This window comes from Candoia aspera, chromosome 2, assembly GCF_035149785.1.
Source record: "Candoia aspera isolate rCanAsp1 chromosome 2, rCanAsp1.hap2, whole genome shotgun sequence".
NCBI lineage: Eukaryota > Metazoa > Chordata > Lepidosauria > Squamata > Boidae > Candoia > Candoia aspera.
Window position 1 is genome coordinate 212,174,227 of NC_086154.1, and position 21,548 is coordinate 212,195,774.

Below are 21,548 nucleotides of genomic sequence, written 5' to 3' on the forward strand. Positions count from 1 at the left end.
GGAGGTGAAGAATAGATTTAAGGGACTGGACTTAGTAGATAGGGTCCTGGAAGAACTCTGGACAGAAGTTGGCAGCATTGTTCAGGAGGCGGCAACAAAATACATCCCAAAGAAAGAGAAAACCAAGAAGGCAAAATGGCTGTCTGCTGAGACACTAGAAGTAGCCCAAGAAAGAAGGAAAGCAAAAGGCAACAGTGATAGGGGGAGATATGCCCAATTAAATGCAAAATTCCAGAGGTTAGCCAGAAGAGATAAGGAATTATTTTTAAACAAGCAATGCGCGGAAGTGGAAGAAGACAATAGAATAGGAAGGACAAGAGACCTCTTCCAGAAAATTAGAAACATTGGAGGTAAATTCCAGGCAAAAATGGGTATGATCAAAAACAAAGATGGCAAGGACCTAACAGAAGAAGAAGAGATCAAGAAAAGGTGGCAGGAATATACAGAAAACCTGTATAGGAAGGATAACAATATCGGGGATAGCTTTGACGGTGTGGTCGGTGAGCTAGAGCCAGACATCCTGAAGAGTGAGGTTGAGTGGGCCTTAAGAAGCATTGCTAATAACAAGGCAACAGGAGACGACGGCATCCCAGCTGAACTGTTCAAAATCTTGCAAGATGATGCTGTCAAGGTAATGCATGCTATATGCCAGCAAATTTGGAAAACACAAGAATGGCCATCAGACTGGAAAAAATCGACTTATATCCCCATACCAAAAAAGGGAAACACTAAAGAATGTTCAAACTATCGAACAGTGGCACTCATTTCACATGCCAGTAAGGTAATGCTCAAGATCCTGCAAGGTAGACTTCAGCAGTTCATGGAGCGAGAATTGCCAGATGTACAAGCTGGGTTTAGAAAAGGCAGAGGAACTAGAGACCAAATTGCCAATATCCGCTGGATAATGGAAAAAGCCAGGGAGTTTCAGAAAAACATCTATTTCTGTTTTATTGACTATTCTAAAGCCTTTGACTGTGTGGACCATAACAAATTGTGGCAAGTTCTTAGTGGTATGGGGATACCAAGTCATCTTGTCTGCCTCCTGAGGAATCTGTATAACGACCAAGTAGCAACAGTAAGAACAGATCACGGAACAACAGACTGGTTTAAGATTGGGAAAGGAGTACGGCAGGGCTGTATACTCTCACCCTACCTATTCAACTTGTATGCAGAACACATCATGCGACAAGCTGGCCTTGAGGAATCCAAGGCTGGAGTTAAAATCTCTGGAAGAAACATTAACAATCTCAGATATGCAGATGATACCACTTTGATGGCTGAAAGTGAAGAGGAACTGAGGAGCCTTATGATGAAGGTGAAAGAAGAAAGTGCAAAAGCTGGCTTGCAGCTAAACCTCAAAAAAAACAAGATTATGGCAACCAGCTTGATTGATAACTGGCAAATAGAGGGAGAAAATGTAGAAGCAGTGAAAGACTTTGTATTCCTAGGTGCAAAGATTACTGCAGATGCTGACTGCAGTCAGGAAATCAGAAGACGCTTAATCCTTGGAAGAAGAGCAATGACAAATCTCGATAAAATAGTTAAGAGCAGAGACATCACACTGACAACAAAGGCCCGCATAGTTAAAGCAATGGTGTTCCCTGTAGTAACATATGGCTGCGAGAGCTGGACCATAAGGAAGGCTGAGCGAAGGAAGATCGATGCTTTTGAACTGTGGTGTTGGAGGAAAATTCTGAGAGTGCCTTGGACTGCAAGAAGATCCAACCAGTCCATCCTCCAGGAAATAAAGCCAGACTGCTCACTTGAGGGAATGATATTAAAGGCAAAACTGAAATACTTTGGCCACATAATGAGAAGACAGGACACCCTGGAGAAGATGCTGATGCTAGGGAGAGTGGAAGGCAAAAGGAAGAGGGGCCGACCAAGGGCAAGATGGATGGATGATATTCTAGAGGTGACGGACTCGTCCCTGGGGGAGCTGGGGGTGTTGACGACCGACAGGAAGCTCTGGCGTGGGCTGGTCCATGAAGTCACGAAGAGTCGGAAGCGACTAAACGAATAAACAACAAATTTCCATCATTTTGAACTCAGAATAGTTGGATTTTCAGATGGCTTTCCATCCAGGTACAGATCAGATTCAGCTAGTTTTGCTTCACAGACTTCATGCTGTAAGGAAAAAAAAAATCTATAACTGCAAGCTTTGCTTGATATAGGTAATCACTTGGAATCAGGGCTGCAACTGGGGAGGGGCAACCAGGGCATGTGCCCCGGGTGCCGCGCTGGTGGGGTGCCAAAATGAGTGCTGGTGGGGCGCCAATATGGGCGCGGAATCCATGTTTGTCCCTAGTTGCGGCCCTGCTTGGAATGGGGAAAGCTGGTGTTTAAATTTTGCTTCTTCCTATAGATCCCATCTGAATTTCTCCATGTCTGTTCTTTGAATGAATGAAAGCTCCCTTTTGGATGTTCAGTGAAGCAGCAAGCACAGGAAAGTCTAATCAGCATTGTCTCACAACAATAGGCAAGGGATTTTAATCCCTCCTTAATCTCCAATCTAAATTGCAAGCTCAATCATCTGAAATTTGTTTTTCAAATGATATTCATATTGTAGATATGGCATATTATGTTGTTTGACTTTATATCCCATGGATCATTGCCCATGACAAAATGCTTTTCCGTGCCTTTCAGACACAGGATGAGCTTGTTTTAAAACAAATCCTCGCAGCAGAAACATTTTTAAATAGTTGCAATTTCACCATAACCTTCACTTGGACCAGAGGAACATTAGTATTCTGCTCTTGTTAGAAAGGGTGTATCACTGGCCTTTGCTTGCTGCTTGCCACTAAGATATGTGTTAATTTTTAAGAGGCCAGGCTTTTATCTCATTTCAGCACAGTGCATTAAAAACAGAGGTTAGTGCTGATCAGAACCTTCAGGGGCTATTCATCAACATATATAATTCATTTTCTGTAAGTAGTTGTCATAATATGAAGAGTCCTGGGTTGTCCTAAGGTAGGTCTCACAAAAGGATGAAGTTAATTAGGTATTATCCCTGTCCTGCTGTGTATCTCTTGATGGTTGGTTTTGGCATGTGACTGATAAGCAATTGTCAGGGCAGCGCTAATGAATGGCAATAGGCAGAATAGTCCAAATTAAAATCTCCATTGGCTTGCCATCTTAAGCTAATTTGCATTTTTGAACCAAAGAACAGTATGAAATAATTTAGTGTCCCTTGTTTTCACTTGTGCTTGTTCAAGGTTTTCTCCTTTGTTTCTTTGTATTTTGTCTTTGTAATAATCAAACACAGACATTTATTTATTTATTTATTTGATGTATTATTTAAATTTATACGGCTGCCCACCCAACACATGACTCTGGGCAGCTAACAGTCAATTGAATAAAATCAATAATAAAGGAAAAATGTTTTAAAACAACACAATGGTTTGGAGCAATTCAACAACATACAGCCAGGAACACCAAGACAGGTTCGCTCGACAGCTTGGCTCAATGCCTGGGGGAATTCATGCAGTGCCAGAGCTGCACATAAATGGTTATGGCAGCAAAGTTCATGTAGTCAACACCAAAGGACTTGTGGGCTGTCATACTATAATCAGAGCGATCTATCACACTGGAATCAACATTTATTTCTAATAGCTCCAGTGATTTAAGATTGAAGTGTATTTGGCATAAATGAATGTTGAAACTTTCAAAGAATGTCACCTTGCATTAGTTTAGGGACTGCTGGTTTTTAAGCTAGCACTATTTGCTGCACTTTGTGTCTTTGTTTTACTGGGAAACTTGGAAATACAAAATTAAATTAAATTTAGGGTTGCTTGAAATATCTTGTGAGCTTCATTGAGGGATCCTGTCATGCTCCCCAATCAAATGTTCCCAGAACATCTTATTGGACTCGCATCCATCTTGCAGCAACCCGTGTCAACCTGCGAGTCCACCAGCAGGGAGTGGGAGCATGGTTGGAGTGTGAATCACCTTGTTTGGGCTAGCTGCTCTTTGCACCAAAGTCATCTGCAAAGAACTGTTACAGCCATCTGCTGGCACAAGAAGGGGGGGGGGCACATACCTAAGGGGGCAGTGGGAGGGGGTGGAATTGAAGTTACTGTGATTTTAAAATGTAGAAATGCTCAGGAAATTCCGTTCGCTTTTTCTCTGTACTGAATGCTATGCTTCATTAAAATAGATTTATAAGCAGAAGCTTATGAGTCATAATTGAATGAATGCACGAGTGTTCCCGTCATCACAGATCCCTCAACTATATCATCATAAGTAAAAATAAAGATGCAACCATCATCATTCTCAAACATTATTTCTAATCTTCAGTTCTTAGGTATTTAAGGGGATGATGGACAGACTTGGGATATCCATGGAATTTGCCAAAGTACAATAGATCTTTGAGAAAAGGTGTTTAGGACATTCCCTAAAGCCGATTTTTTAAAAAATTAGCATGACTGAGGCAATAAATATTTGAGCATAAAGTTAAAAAGAACGTTGTACCTTTAAACAAGATTTTTAAAAAAACCTATTTGATATCTTTGTAGCCTTCCTTGATGGCAGTTCTTCCTGGCCTGCATATAGGGGACATCATGAAGTAACTTGAGCATTCTATAAAACGTCAACATTTTTGGTTTTTGTTTTAAGCTTTGTGCATGCATGACTACTAAAGATGGATTAAACTTGCTTTAATTAATTAACCCAGAATATTTCTACAACAATTTTTTTAAACATGAGAATTTGACTACTGCTAATGAGATAAAACAATTAATTAATTATATTTCATACCTGTATTTCTATTTAATTAGCATATTTTTTCACATCACTTATAGTAAAAATTGAGGAATCCAAAAGTGGTTAGCATGCCTAGTGAATGTCTGAACTTCTTAAAATAGTTTAGAAGGAAGCAGCCTGTAGCTGGCATCAGTTTTGTACCCAGCTTCCAACTTATGTCAACAAAAATATATCTGCACGCAGCAAATGCACATTGTAATTGCACATGTCAAATGAACAAAAATGTGCCTTTATGAACAATTAAGCACTTGGTTGTAGGCACTTGTTTTTCTGTAAAGTCTTTGATTAATTTAATTATCTGAGAAACACAACTTTTGTTTGCTGTTCTAAAGCGATGTTCTTTGTTTCGATGCCAGCAGGAAAAAAGCTGGAATAAATTAATGATCATACTTAAGAATTCAGGGGGCAAATTGAAAACAATTCATTCATTTAAAAATTGGCAATATTAGGCATCCCTAGTGAGATATTTAAGAAGGCTTAGCAGGTTCAAACGTTTTTGCCACATATCACTTCTAGTGTGCAGATTTCACACACTTCATATCATTTCATGTAAGTTTTAAAGATATGTCTCTTGGGATGCAAAAGAATTTCCCTAGGAGGAAGTTTGGTTTTTTCACTCCTCACAGATCCATGGCAGGTTGAAGACTAGTAGGACCAATCTGTAGTTCAGTGTTTCTCAACCTTGGTAAGTATAAGATGGGTGGACTTCAACTCCCAGAATTCCCCAGCCAGCCATGCTGCTCTAGGTAGTGTTGATACATCTCCAGAAAAAAAAAAAATTCTTCATTTTTGAAAATGTAAAAGGTAGCAGGAGGGGTTTTTTTCCCCCTTTTTCTTTTACATATCAGAAATGTTCCACATTAAAGTAACATAATTCTTTCCACAAAAGTTGATTCTCCTTTTCAGTGCTTCCTTAATTTACTGTAAAACAATTCTCTTTATTTATTCATTTAATTAATTTATAGGCCACCCAATTATATCACAACTCTGGGCAGTGTACAGCAAAAACAATCTAAAACAGTGCAATATCGAATTATACAAAAAAAAATGTCCAGAAAAAGAAAATCTAACTGACCAATCATACCCAAGAGGTCTGCCACCCACTCTAGCCCAAGGTCTTAGGGATGAACTAGGTTTTAAGGTCTTGTTTAAATAAGGTCAGGATATCATTCCAAAGGGCAGATGCTGTGACAGAGAAGGCCCACTTCCTAGGTCTCATTAGATGACACGGTTTAATTGATGGGACTTAGCTCATGCTGACTCTGCCTGATTATGTTGGGCATGCAGAAACTATGGAAGATAATCAATCTCTCAGATAAGCAGGCCATATGCAGCATGAAAATCTTTATAGGTTAATAACAAGCCCCTTGAATTGAACCTAGAAACCTAGTGGTAACTAGTGCAGCTCACAAAGGATAGGTTTTATGTGGGCATACCATCGCATGCCCATAATTGTCTGTGCTGCAGAATTTTGGACAGCTGCAACATCCAAGTGATTTTCAAGGGCAGCCCCATATAAGAGTGTATTGCAATAGTCCACACATGAGATAACCAAACCATGGATGACTGTTCTAAAGGCCTCTTGGCCTAAGGATGGGCACAGTTGGCATACTAAATGAATTTGTCTGAAGGCTTTTCTGGCCACAGTTGTCATCTACTTCTCAAGCAGGGCCTGTGAGTCCAGGAAGACATCCAACTTGAGCATGAATCTTAAAGAACCAACAGGCAGCATCTATTTATAAACCTAGCTAGATGTATAGTCATATGTTCAGGAAAAAGAATCTGCTATGTAACATCCTATATGCAACATCCTACTGGCCATGTAGGGACACACAGTGGCTGGGACTTTGTATTTTTTGTATCTACTTGCATATCTTCTTCCCATTTCAACATCCTTTATTATGCCACCTGAAAAGTCAAATATCATGTCAAGAACAAAATTCAGAAGAGTGTGTATGTGCATATGTGTGAATGTGAATTTTGTGAACAAGGGCTTGGGGGTAAGAATTAAGTCATTTCCAACACTACCCTTGGTAATAGCATTATCAAAGTCAGTGGAACACACTGACTTCTTTCAGCTGGAGAAATTAAATAATTATAAAAAGAATAGGATATTGTAATAAATCAAACCAATCATATAGTATTCTCCTTTGAATTTGTCTACAATTGGGAAGTGAGCCACAATATTTGATCAAGTGCCAGTAAAAACCTTTTCTTAAGCTGAAAAATGTATTGCATAATATCTTAACAATAATGTTTTCTGTGGCCAAAATATCAGACATACTACAAGAATAATTTTAAAATTGGCTCTTTTATAAATTAGCCACTCATGAATAAAATAAAAGAATAGAGCTTTATTGTACAAGACAGTATATTTGGAATCTAGTAAATTCTAGTCACTTATCAATAATAATGACTGAAGGGAAAACATCACAAATGATTATGTTTTACAATTTGGAAAAATCACTTTTTTTCTGCCAAAAATGTCTGTGTAAACATGCTTGACTTCCACCATACAGATTTTATCCTCACTTATACTAAGTATAAGGGAAGAGGTAAAGAAAAACTATGACCTCTCACTGCACATTTCTTTATTTAACTTTTCCTTTTCACTTTCTGGTCCTGAAAACAATAATTCTGCATTTTAGTGCCATTTGTATAATAAAATATATGTATGTATTCATTTATTTGATTATTGTCATGTTCCCGTTCCGATGTTTATGGTTCCTCATAACGTTTCACATGTCATATCTGCAGTTGCGTGCCTGCCTGGCCACGCTGGTAAATTGCCTTTGTGCTGACTTGTGATCTTCTGGAATGTATGTTTGGGTTATCTCTGCTGTTCAAGGTTACTTTCTCAGGCCGATTCTAACGGTTGCTAGCATCTGGGGTGGGTGGTTGCTATGCTAGCCTGAGGGGAGGGTTCGCAACGGGAGCAAGGCTTTTTAAGTTTGTGTTTGGCGCGCTTTTGCTCATTCTCAGCTTTCTTCGTACTTTGCATACTATTCATTCAATAAATTAGTTTTTTCTAGTAATTACTGATGAGACTCCTTTTATTGGAATAGGCAATCATTACATAAAGCTGAGAATCTTTAATATCAGTCTGCTAGCATCCATCCAGTTTCCTGTGAGGAGTTTAATTAGCGATGACTGAAACTGCCCCAACCTCAACCACCGGCTCGGGGGAAAGTCAGCTCTCCAGAGGTGGGGAACAAGAGCCCATGGGACCGCGGAGAGAGGGGACTCTCACGCCAGGGTCGGATGACCTCTCCGAGGCAACGGATTCCAGTTGCGATACGGAGAAGGCAGTGAAGTCAGTGGTAGTCAAGAAGACGGAGGGACCCTTGTATGGGTCGCCACCAGCCCCAGCCAAGCCGGTGTATTCCTCGCTGTTTCCGACCGTGCAGATCACCAAAAGGACAAGAGCAGTGACACCAACGGAGATGGAGACGGAGAAATCCCAGCAACTGGAGGCGAGGATGAAATCCATAGAGGATTTGTTGGCAAAGTTAACCTTTACCAGGGACACTCAGAAAAAGGAAAAGATGGGAGGTGAAGAAGGTAGTGACTCTCCTGACACCTCCGCGTCCCCAACCCCCCCTCCCCCCATAGACAAACAGGGAAAGCAACGGAAATATTGGGGGGGAGGGCCCCCGCCGAGCAGGCCTCCAAAGAAAGCCTCCTTACCTTCCCCAAGTAGGGAGCAGAAGGAGAGAGGACGGAGCCGGGAGGGGGGGAGATGTGTGAAACTTCGACTGGCAGAGGCTCAAGAAATAGTGCCAGAGGTGCAGGAGGAAGAGCCACCACAGCCACGAAAGGCTAAGCACAAAAAGAGACACGATAGCCCAACCCGGGTCCGATATCGAGACTTTAATGTGAAGTTTAATGGGGATCCTACAAAGCTGTCATTTTTTTTTGACGAATGCACACAGCTATATGGAAGAGTTTGGGAGCGTGTTTCGTTCTGAGCGGGCTAAGATTAATGCTGTCACGACCCAACTAGAGGAGAGGGCAGCAGACTGGTTCATGAGACTGGTTGACATGGACGCTTTGGAGTTGGATTGCTTTGATGATTTCATGTGGGCAATGAAAATGCATTTTGGTGATCCTCTAGCTGAGGAAAAAGCAAAGGTAGCCCTAAGGGAGTTGGTTCAAGGCTCCAGATCAGTCTCGGATTATGCGCTGGAGTTTCAAGCACTCTCCGGCAAAGTAGAGGATTGGTCTGCCACCACCCTTGTAGAGATGTTCAAAGATGGACTAAGACCAGATATACTACGATGGGCAGTTGTACGGGACGATCCAGCAACGCTGTATGAGTGGATACAATTGGCTGCGAAGGTTGAGCAAGCCCAAGCTAAGTATACTCAAACTAAAAGAGGTCCCAAACAACAAGCGATGGGGAAACCTACAAGGCCAGCAGCTACTGCTAGCAAACCAGTGAGACGGTCGTGGCAAGAAGAAAAAGAAAGCCGTTTTGCCAAAGGATTGTGCCTGCGGTGTGGTAAGGAGGGGCACCTGGCAGCTGCATGTCCCCGCAGGAAGCCAGAGGAACGGAGAGACAGATCGGGGGGGAAATCACCAGTGGCACCAAGGAAGCTGAAAGCGACAGTAGCAGAGCTGGTGGAGGATGTGGACTTGTTTTATGGTGGGCAAGACGAAAAAGAAGCCTCCCAACCGGCGGAAAACTCCAGCCACCTGCTCTAAAAAGCGCCAAAGAGCAGGTGGAAGAAGAGGGGCGCGATCATGTCTCGGTGAGTGGAAATTTCCCAACGTTAACCGTGAGACTTAAGCTCGGTTCCCCTACAAAAACTGTGGAACTATGGGCTATGATTGATTCTGGATGCTCACGTTCCTTAATGCATCCTGATGTAGTAGCTGCTTTGGAGTTACCCACCTTCCCGTTGAAATGTCCCATGATTTTCACCCAATTGGATGGATCTATATCGGGGGGAAAACCAGTCACCCAGTCTACAGCGTTAGTGGCTTTGCAACTGGGTAGCCACTGGGAAAAGTTGCCCTTTGTAGTTGCACTGGTGGGTGGTCCCTTGGTCATTCTGGGGATGCCTTGGTTTGTTCAACAGAACCCTAGTATAAACTGGGTACACCGAACTGTTACTTTTGCAGATGGGTTCTATAAAGCCCCTCCTGGGGATGATGAGGAGGAGGATACCAATGTGGGGAGGGCAGCAGTGTCAATGCTGCATACCCTCGCTGTACCATTGGAAGGGCTACCGGACCAATACCAGGACTTTGCCGATGTGTTTGGGGAGAAGGAGGCAGATCGGCTGCCGCCTCATCGGAAAACTGACTGTGCCATTGAAATTCTTCCCAATGCCAAGTTGCCCAGACCAAAGGTATATGCAATGACCCCAAAGGAATTGACTACTCTTCGTGAATTCATAGACAAAAACTTACAGCGGGGCTTCATAGAACCAGCCAATTCACCAGTGGGTGCTCCAGTACTCTTTAGATCAAAGAAAGACAGAACTTTAAGACTATGCACGGATTTCCGTGGGTTAAATGCAGTCTCCCTATTAAACAAATCTCCCCTCCCGGTCATCAAGGAAATGTTAGCCCACTTGGCGGGGGGAAAATCTTCTCTAAATTGGACTTAAGGGAGGCGTATTATCGCATTCGCATTCGGGATGGGGATGAATGGAAAACAGCTTTTAATTGTGCATTTGGGGCTTTTCAGTATAAAGTGTTACCGTTTGGATTGGCTGGGGCACCTGGGGTTTTTATGCAGTTGATAAATGAGGTCTTGCATGACCACTTGTTCAATGGGGTTTTGGTTTATTTAGATGATGTGTTAATATATTCAAAAACCATGAGGGAACATGTGCAATTGGTTAGGCAAGTGTTAACCAAATTGAGAAAGGCTGACTTGTATGCCAAGCTATCCAAATGTGCATTTCATCAAACACAAATTGATTATTTGGGGTATAGGATTTCAGATAAAGGCATTGAAATGGATCCTGCCAAAATTGAGGCTATTTTAGTATGGGAGCCCCCACGCACACGCAAACAACTACAATCGTTCCTCGGATTTGCGAATTTTTATCATCCATTTTTAGAAAAATTTGCTGAGATTGCCTTACCCCTAACTGAATTACTCAAAACAAAGGGTGTGGGAGACACCCGCAAATCAAAGAATCCAGGGGCACTCCTAAAATGGACGCCTGCTTGTCAACAGGCGTTTGACCAACTCAAGCGACTGTTTACCTCTGAACCAATCTTGCAACACCCTGATCCTGACAGACCATTTGTGGTGCAAGTCGATGCCTCAGACTTTTCTATTGGTGCCCTCTTATTGCAAGGCGATGAGCAAGGACAATTAAAGCCTTGTGCTTATCTGTCACATAAATTCTCTGAGACAGAGAGACACTGGCATGTTTGGGAGAAGGAGGCTTTTGCGGTGAAAGCCGCTTTGGAGAATTGGAGGCATCTATTGGAGGGGGCGGCACACCCTTTTGAAGTGTGGACTGATCATAAAAACTTGGAGTCCCTTACTGCCTCTCGTAAGCTCAGCCCTAAGCAAGTGCGATGGGCTCAGTACTTCAACCGCTTTGATTTTAAACTCAGATTCATTCCGGGAAAGAAAAACTTTTTAGCTGATGCACTGTCGCGCCAACCCCAGGATTCAGGAACAGCCCCAGATGTGGTGGGAACCCTCTGGACAGATCCCCAAATGGCACTAGCAGCAGTCACTCGCAGTCAGACGCGAGCGCAGCAACCTGACACCCCTGCCGGTCCTAGCGCGATACATGTATCCGTTCCTGCAGATCTGCAACAAAGGTTTCTGGCAGAGTTGAAATCGGATACTTGGTTGCAAAACAATCAGAGCGAGGTTACTTTGAAGCAAGGTTTGGCATGGAAAGATGATCGCCTCTATGTGCCTGTAACCTTGCGCAAAACCGTGCTATTCAGGTCTCATGACGATAAAACAGCTGGGCATTTTGGCTTTACAAAAACTATTCATCTAGTGCGTCGACAGTTCTGGTGGCCAACCCTCTGGCAAGATGTAAAAGCCTATGTCAAGTCTTGCCCTGTCTGTGCTACTGCAAAACGAAAAGGGGGGAAACCCCAGGGCTTTGTGCAGCCAGTGGCCAATCCCTCCCACCCCTGGGAGGAAATCTCTATGGATTTTATTGTGGATCTACCTCCTAGCCAGAGAAAGACTGTCATTTGGGTTGTTAAGGATTTTTTCTCGAAGCAAGCTCATTTTGTCCCTTGTGCGTCTCTACCATCTGCACAACAGCTGGCACGCCTCTTTCTAGTTCACGTGTACAGATTACACGGTAGCCCCGCCCGCTTGGTGACCGACAGAGGAACACAATTTACTTCACGCTTTTGGCGGGAATTTATGAAACTATTGGGCACTAAACAGGCGCTATCCACGGCTTTTCATCCCCAAACGGATGGGAATACTGAGGCGGTTAATGCCACATTGGAGCAATATTTACGTGCTTTTGTTAATTATCAACAAGACAACTGGGTAGACCTCCTGCCATTTGCTGAAGTTGCTTACAATAATGCTGTGCATCAAAGTACTGGGGCGGTACCCTTTCGTACTGTATTCGGCCATGACTTTGTCCCTATTCCTGAATTGCCTCCACCATCTACTTCGCCCACCTCCCCGACCGATTGGGCCTCACAACTGGCAGATTCCTGGCCAAAACTACAGCAAGCTTTAGCCGATGCTCAAGCCACTTATCAACGACATGCCAATGAAAAAAGGGCACCACAACCTCTTTTTCAAATAGGGGATAGGGTATACCTTTCCACCAAATACATCAAATCCCCTCAACCATCCAAAAAACTGGCGCCCAAGTTCATAGGTCCATTTCCTATTGTTGCTCAGATTAATCCTGTTACCTTTAAGTTGGACTTACCTCACAATCTCAAGCGCTTACACCCTGTTTTTCATTGCAGTTTGCTTAAACCATTCGTGGAGTCTACCCATTGGCATCCTGAGCCGCCTGCACCTCCCCCCATAATGATTGATGGTCAACAACATTTCGAAGTCAAGGAAATACTAGACTCTAGACGTTTCCATTCCACTCTGCAATATCTGATTCGCTGGAAGCATTTCTCTCATCCAGAGTGGGTCCCTGCACAACATGTGCGCTCTCCCCACTTGGTTGCTCAGTTTCATGCTGCTTACCCTGATAAACCTGTGCCTTAACAATTAAGTTTTTTCTTTGTGGGGGGGCGGTATGCCATGTTCCCGTTCCGATGTTTATGGTTCCTCGTAACGTTTCACATGTCATATCTGCAGTTGCGTGCCTGCCTGGCCACGCTGGTAAATTGCCTTTGTGCTGACTTGTGATCTTCTGGAATGTATGTTTGGGTTATCTCTGCTGTTCAAGGTTACTTTCTCAGGCCGATTCTAACGGTTGCTAGCATCTGGGGTGGGTGGTTGCTATGCTAGCCTGAGGGGAGGGTTCGCAACGGGAGCAAGGCTTTTTAAGTTTGTGTTTGGCGCGCTTTTGCTCATTCTCAGCTTTCTTCGTACTTTGCATACTATTCATTCAATAAATTAGTTTTTTCTAGTAATTACTGATGAGACTCCTTTTATTGGAATAGGCAATCATTACAATTATATACTTTTTATTCAGATGAGCACTTAAGGCTGATAACATTTTTAAAAATCAGTTTATAAAAAATAAAGACAAAAATCTATACTAAAATTAATATAAAATCAATTAACAATTAAAATCTGTGAAAGAGATACAGTATATGGTATTGATCAATAGAATTAAGGAGCACTTCCTAGACTATAAACCTTCTTTTCTGATGGAATGCTCTTTCAGATCACTTCAAAAGAGGGCAAAGTTCATTCCCTGTGTTCAGTTTCCTATTTTTCAACAATACCTGTGTATTTAATTTCAGATTCTCTGTCATTTGGCTCATTGTCAAACCTAGGCCGATTTCGATGGTACCAATTACTTTCTTGGAGTTGAATGGTAAAGAGCATCTGTTCTGGGTCATCAGCATTCTGAAGACACACACCACGTTCTAGAAGTCAGGATGATGCCTCCAAATATTTAATGTACTGTAGGTATCAAACAGCAGCAAGGACAAGATGAAACCCAATGAGTCATTAACTTAGTGTTAACCCTGCGAAGTAGTCTAGACAAGAAGCACAACCAGGAGTACTAGCTCTATCTTTATTGTAAGGGTACATTAACAGAACCTTGCAAGACTGAAAATATTTCTCCTCTCCTTTCCTTTTACTCCCCCCTTTTATTCTCTGGAAAACTAGGGAGAGTCCCCTCTGAAACAATTCCCATGCCATTCTCCCTTCTCTGGGCTGAGACACTTTTTACATGCTTGTTGTCTAGCCTGCGGCTCTTCCTCCTGTCTCCCAAGGTCATTCCCACATACTATCACACAGTAGTCTTCTAGCACCAACTTCTGGACCTGGAAGGACTGGAACCACTCTATGACATTGTATCCAAGGGCAAATCCCACCTAATGATATTGATATGTGCAGAGTTTATTATTGAAGGCATTGAAATTGGCAGAGTTTCAGAAAGACTGGCAGATCCATTCAATTGCTGCTATTTAGATTCCACCAGGCAACTAAAACAGCTTCATTATTGTTCCCAGATTAAAACACAACTGAAATACATATCCAAATAATCAGTATCATTTGGATCATCTGGAGCTGTGAGGCCATGATCTTCTCAAACAACTGTTTCAAAAATTAAATATTTGACCCTAGCCTATAATAAATCTCCTGTATCAAAGGAGGGTTTTTTCAGCAGAGGACTTGTTGCCTCTTTTATGGAGAGAGGAATATATCCCTCTTGCAAGAATGTATTGAGCAACTCCCATTAAACACAGGACTGTTTGAATCCTGAACTCTTTCATTATCCAAGTCACCTCTTTTGCAGGAGCTGCGTTGGTTGCCAATTTGCTTCTGGTCCAATTCAAGGTGCTGGTTATCACCTTTAAAGCCCCACATGGCTTGGGGCCTGGTTATTTGAAGGACCGCCTTTCCCCAGTTACATCTACCTGGCCCACCAGAGTGGGAAGGCAGGGTCCCTTCTTTGAGGAAAGTTCATCTAGTGGGACCATGAAAAAAGGCTTTCTCCATGGCGGTCCCTCCCTGTGGAACATCATTTCCCCGGAGATTAGATACTCCTTGATACTTTTCCAAAAGGCCCTGAGGACATGGTTCTGTCAGAGAGCCTGGGGACCCCAGGTTGAGACAGACCCAATCAAGTGGCTGATTTGATTTTGTCTGTAGCTGCCGCGGGGGTGGGGCCAATGGTTTTTTATATTGTGGATTTTAATTTTGTAATCCACCTGGAGACACTGTGTGTGAGTTGGGCAGCCATATAAATTTATTAAATAAAATAAAATCAACCCATGGTAGTTTTCAACAAAATTAAATAAATAACAAAGCCAAGCACAATATATCAAACTTCATAAAACATTTTATTTATTTATTTTCTATCCCGCCTTTATTATTTTTATAAATAAGGCAGGGAACATACCTAATACTCCTTCCTCCTCCTATTTTCCCCACAACAACAACCCTGTGAGGTGAGTTGGGTGAGGCAGAGTGACTGGCCCAAGGTCACTCAGCCAGCGTTCATGACTAAGTTGTGACTGGAACTCACAGACTCCTGGTTTCTAGCCCAGCACCTTAACCACTAGACCAAAATGTCTCTCTGTCTCTCTGTCTCCCTCCCTCCCTCCCTCCCTCTCTCTCTCTCTCACACACACACAAATATTCATATTCATATTAAATACAGTATATTCAAAAAGATGGCATCAGCATTAAAAATCAGTCAGCAGATTAAAACATAGCCACTAAGGGGGAAAGGCTAAGATATAAAAGTAGCTTTTAATTTTTTCTTAAGAATTCCAATGATTACTTTTGCTTTCAAATGTGAATCTTATATTGGCAGTTCAAAGCCAATACAGTCTCTTGTTTTTTTCCTCCCATGCTCTGTTTCCTGAAAAAAAAACAAGCAAGTCACTAATAAAATCCAATGAAACCATATCCATATTTGGGGAGAGGACTTATAGACACTTGAGTACTTGAAGGTGGAGATGATGTGAAAGTGGATTCCCACACCAATAAACAGACTAGTAGCCACTGTATAAACAATGTCCAGGTGGAGGCTGGCTTCCCTTCCTAGAAGAAACAGGTTTTCTCCCCATTACTCTGAAAGTACAGGAGAAAAAAAAGCAAAAAGTTCACTGTTTTGAACTGCCTAGATGTAAGATTCACATTTAAAAACAAAAGTAGTTTGTGCAATGTCACCTTTCCTTTTTTCCTTATAAATCTAACTAATCAGAGCACAGAAAGAGTTCTTCCTTGGTTGTTAGTTTCCAGTTCTGATTACTGCTAGAGGATGTTAACACTGCCTCTGTACATCACCTAGTCTGAAATCAGATTGAAACAGATCCAGAAGATCAGTTTCACCCAAAATTTATTTCACTATTATTTCAACTATCTGAGATAAGAATGAGAAACATGATATTGGCCTATAGCTGTTAAAAAGAGTGGGTTGTAATTAGTTTTTTCAGGAGGGGATGTGCCACTGCCTTCTTCAAGACAGGCAATGTCAGCCCCACCAAGTAGGCCAGATCAGGAAATCAACTCCACAGGAATGTAAAAATTATGGAGTGTGGCTATGATTACAGAATCTTGCAAGTCTGATTGTGCTTTATTTCCTCCCACTCTGTGAATTAAGGGAGTGTCTGTCTGAGTCTCCTACACTTATTTTCTGTCTGTTGTGGACATAATACGTTTCACCCCCACTGCTTTGGTAACAGATCTTACGTATCTCCATCAAGGTCATCTTCCTTAATCTCTATAGGCAGCAACTCTCCTTGTTAATCAAGACATTAATGATCAAACATAACATCTCTTTCAACTGATTACTTTCAGTTAATATCTGCCAAGGGAAGCTGGGCCTCAATAACAACTGGTGCCTTGAACTCATCCAGGCACACTGTCCACATCTTAAACCTGTACAGGGTCAAGCAGATCCAACAACACAAGACAAGCTGGTGCACTAGCCTCCTCAGAAGTAGGAGGTAGATGATGCATCAATAAATGTATCATCTATGTGACAATGAACTTGTGTGACTTGGTGAAAATTTAAGTCTTCATAGTTTATTGCTGATAACTCTAAGAGATCAACTACAGCCCTACTTGGATGTGTCAGCCCCTGTACAACATGGAACAGCTCCCTCAGATGATTTTCAGCAGATACAATGGAAGCAGAGAAAACACTTTTTTTTCTCTTCCTTCACTTCCACTTTCCAGTGTGTTCCAAGCTGTGTCCAGTCATAATTATTTTTAGACTTACATCACTAGTTTGTTATGTCTGTTCATTGTTCATTGAATGTATTTACTTGGTAAGCCAAGGAAAACTCTGAGCTTAGCAAACAGACAGAATTTGCTTGAGAGCCAGTTGATCAAGTGCCTGGGATAACTGGTCACTTCAGACAGTCATCAAAGCCTTCACTGAAAATGTTGGCATATCAGCAAACTTCCCACTAGTACATAAAATCCAGAAGATGTAATGGGCAGATGCTTAGAACCAGTACTGCACTCCAGCAGGAAAGGGGTAGTGCCAACCAATGCATTCTGGGTAAGCAGTGATCTGTCCATAACAGAGGAGTCATTTCTGGCTCTCACAACCATAGATAACTTTCATGAATAAGGGTAATAATTTTAAAGGAAATTATAGTGGCAAGGCAGCCCCTAAATACAAATTACAAAGGGTACTTATGTAACATCACATTGTCCAAATTTTGAAAAGTTATATTTTCTCATGAGTCTTTTGCTTCCCTCATTCTTTTATAGGGTGTGTGGTGAAACTGGGTTTATCTAGTCAGATGTGTCATAATTTCTTTGACATTTATTTTTGGTGCCCTACTTACTAACATCAGAAGATAAAGTTAGATTAGCACTCTGATCATTACCAAGTTACAGGAACTGATGGAATATCCACAGAAATATGCAAAGCAACAGAAGAAGATTAGGAAATGTTCTAACGAAGCTATGCCAGCAAATCTGGAGAATGACACAATGGCCAACAGATTAGAAGAGGTCAATCTCTATTTCATTACAAAGAGAGAGAGAGAGGGAGAGAGAGAGAGAGATTGACTTAACAGAACGTACAATATCAATTTCACATGCTAGCAAAATAATGCTTAGGACCATCTAATGAAGATTAGAGCCAGGCTCAAATTAACCTACTTTGAGAACATTATAAGAAGACCTAGCTCTCTTGACAAGTCTTTAATGCTGGGAAAGATGGAAGGAAAGAGAAGAGGACAACCAGCACAAAGGTGGATGGATTCAGTTACAGTCATGATGGGTGCATTGTTGGAAGACCTGAAGGACCAGATTAAGGACAGATCATCATGAGAAATGGTGATCTACACAGTCGCTAAGAGGTGACACTGATCTGATGGCATATAATGAATCAAATCAAATCAATCACAGTAATCACTAATATTGAAATCTTTACAGGGACTAGCTCAACTTGAACTGTTCAGATCCTTGAGAGTGCCTGATGTTGGTACTCCTTAGTGAGAAAATTGGTAATTTATTTTTCAATTCTATCTAAGTTTATTCACAACCTTGTTAAGAAGCTTTGTCATAAGAATACTAGAAGTCAAAGTACCTAATATTTGTCAAATAATTCTATTTACACATAATTCCTAAACACTAATAAGGAAAAACTTTCTTTTGCAGGGGCTATGCTGATTATTATCTAGAAAGGTTTCATCTGTGACTGTCATGAGTACTGATGGCGAGCAGGAGGGGGCCTCTATCCAGGGGGGAAACGCATGCATAGTACTGAGGAATTAAGCAGCCATTCAAAGAGACACAGATCAGACCCGCCTTAACTTTTGGGGTTTATCTGTCTGGGTTTTCCCACGCTTCTTCAGTTTGTTAGGATTTTCTGTCTTCTGTAGCAGTAATAAACACTAGAGAACTACTCCTCATCTCAGCGTGATTCCTGACTGTTAGGACATCAATCCTAACAAACTCCTACTCCCATTGAAAGAGGGAGGAACAAAGAAAAATAAAGGAGAGACATTTGGAAAATGTCTTCGGAAAACCAGGAAATTCGGCAAGCCATCCAACAATTTGCAGCAGCCCTGCAACAACACCAGCAACAAGTAGATCTCCAGATCAACACATTACAAGCAGCCATGCTACAGCAGTTACAACAACCAGCTCCGATTAACCCACAACCGGTGCCAGCAGCAGCAGAAGCAGCAGCTCCACCAGTAGTCTTGAGATCCCAGGACAGTCTACCAGAGAAGTTTGGAGGAGAAGCAGGACAGTTGAGAACCTTTCTCACACAGTGCACTATGTTTTTCAACAGCAGACCAGCAGAGTTTCCCACAGACAGAACCAGAGTCACTTTCATTCTAAGTCTGCTAAAGGGACCAGCAGCCAAATGGGCTATTCCCATGGTGGAGAACAATGACCCAATTCTCAACGACTACCAGAATTTTCTGGCAGAGTTCCGAGCACACTTTGACAACCCGATCAGAGAGGTCACTGCCAGCTGGGAAATTCGGAAGCTCAAGCAAGGCAACAAGAGAGTGGGAATCTACATTGCTGATTTCAAGCTGTTAGCAGGAGATTTGGACTGGAATGAGAGTGCCTTGAAAGACCAATTCAAACAGGGGCTGGATGAAGAAATTAAAAATGAATTAGTGTGCCAGAGAACACCAGCTACCCTAGAAGGTTTATATCAACTGGCTGTGGTCATAGACACCAGGCTAGAAGAGCTCAGACAGATGCAGCCGGGGAGAGGCAGGGGCCTCAGAGTGCTTCCAGGATTGCCAGCTCTCTCCACAGCATCTCCTTACTCAGGACCAGAGGAGCTGATGCAGATCGGGGTGAGCAGGAGGCTTATTTCCGAGGCTGAGAGACAGAGAAGGAGAGAGAGAGCCCTCTTTTTTTACTGTGGAGTCCAGGGGCACATGGTGAGAGCTTGCCCAGTGAGAAGCCAAGCAAATTCCGTAAGAGCCCCAGGGCAAGCAGCTGAACCAAGAGCTGCCTCCACCTCTACTTCCAACCAGGGAAACTCCGTCGGTCTCCCTCCACAGAGCGCAGCAGGGAGACCATCAATCAATTAAGAAGGGCTCATTCTGAGGATCCCAAGCAATCCTTTTACTGAGGATCCCAAGCAATCCTTTTACTTACCAGTCATAATGAACATAAACCCAGAGCACCAGGTCAAGCTGGAGGCCCTCATGGATTTCGGAGCTTCCACCAATTTTATTGATGTACAGACTGTACAAGACTTCAACATCCCGACCATAGAATTGCCACATCCCATAGAAGTGGAGACCATTGATGGCCAGCCCCTCAAGGCAGGGCTGATTAGAAGGTTCACAGAACCTTTGCAACTAACAATGGGAGACCACACTGAGTGGATCCAACTTTATGTTATGGCATCACTTAATGTGCCTATAGTCCTGGGCACACCTTGACTGAAGATCCACAACCCATTGTTGAACTGGACTACGGGAGCAATCTCCTTCCCAGCTAAGGAATGCCAGCACCACAAGATTCAAGCCGCTCTCCTCTCTCCAGCAACCAATGAAGCCACGGAAGCAGGGGGGGTCCAGTTGCCAGCCAAGTATGCAGATTTCACAGACATTTTCAGCTAACAAGAGGCCACAGCACTACCCCCCCCCCCATAGGGACTGTGATTGCACCATTGAGTTAATACCAGGAGCGAAGATTCCAGCAAGGAAACAATATCCCATGTCCCCCAAGGAACTAGCCACCTTAAAGGATTACTTGGATTCTAATCTCCAAAAGGGTTTCATCCGACCATCTACTTCCCCAGCTTCTGCTCCTAACTTCTTCGTACCAAAGAAGCCTGACCCGTTGGCACTGGCAAACCAGGAGGCACCCATGAGAGTGGTCCACGATTTCAGTTCCTTCAATAAACTCACGATAAAAGAAAATTATCCCTTGCCACTAATATCTGATCTGCTGGATCGCTTACAGAAAGCACACATTTTTACTGGGTTGGACCTCAGGAATGCATACAATCTGATCCGGATGAAAGAGAGGCATTGTCATGAGTGCCGTTGAGCTAAAGTCATCAGCGCAATGGCACTCATGACAATGACAAGGAAATAGGTGAAGGGGTACAAGTTAAGTAGCCATCAACCTACAACGACTAACGGCCAACAAACAATAGCCAAATGAATCACGGAGCCACCCAAACCATCAGCGGCAATACAACGGGGATCGCCCAGCTGAAAGCAATCAGCAGAAGAATGGAAACCTGATGATGGGCGATCCCGGAAACCCTCACCCACCGGCAGGGCAACGCATGGGACAAAGGGGGGTGACGTGACCGTGAGCGAGGGGGCGCTGACCGGCGCGGGGTATTTAAACCCCGCACCGGCGCGCTCCTGTCACTCTCAGCTTTTTTCTACCAACGCTGTACCTGCCCTGCAATAAACCAGAGCCTGATTCGCAAGACAGTGTCTGAATGTTATTCAGGGGGAGGCAGCGCATGACATAAAGCTGAGAGTCATAAACTCAGCCTCGCCGAGCCCCACCGGACGACAACGAGCCGCGGGAGGAGTAGACGGCGAGAAGACCAGCAAGATGAGGCCGGAACGGCGCGGGCAAGGAGGGCGAGCCGCGCGGCAAGAGACAGAGGAGGACCGACCAAGGCCAGAGGCACCGCGGACTCCCGGAGCCATGGACGCCCACCCCACCCGACCCGAGCCTCAGCTCCAACCCCAAGGGGAGATGGCGACAG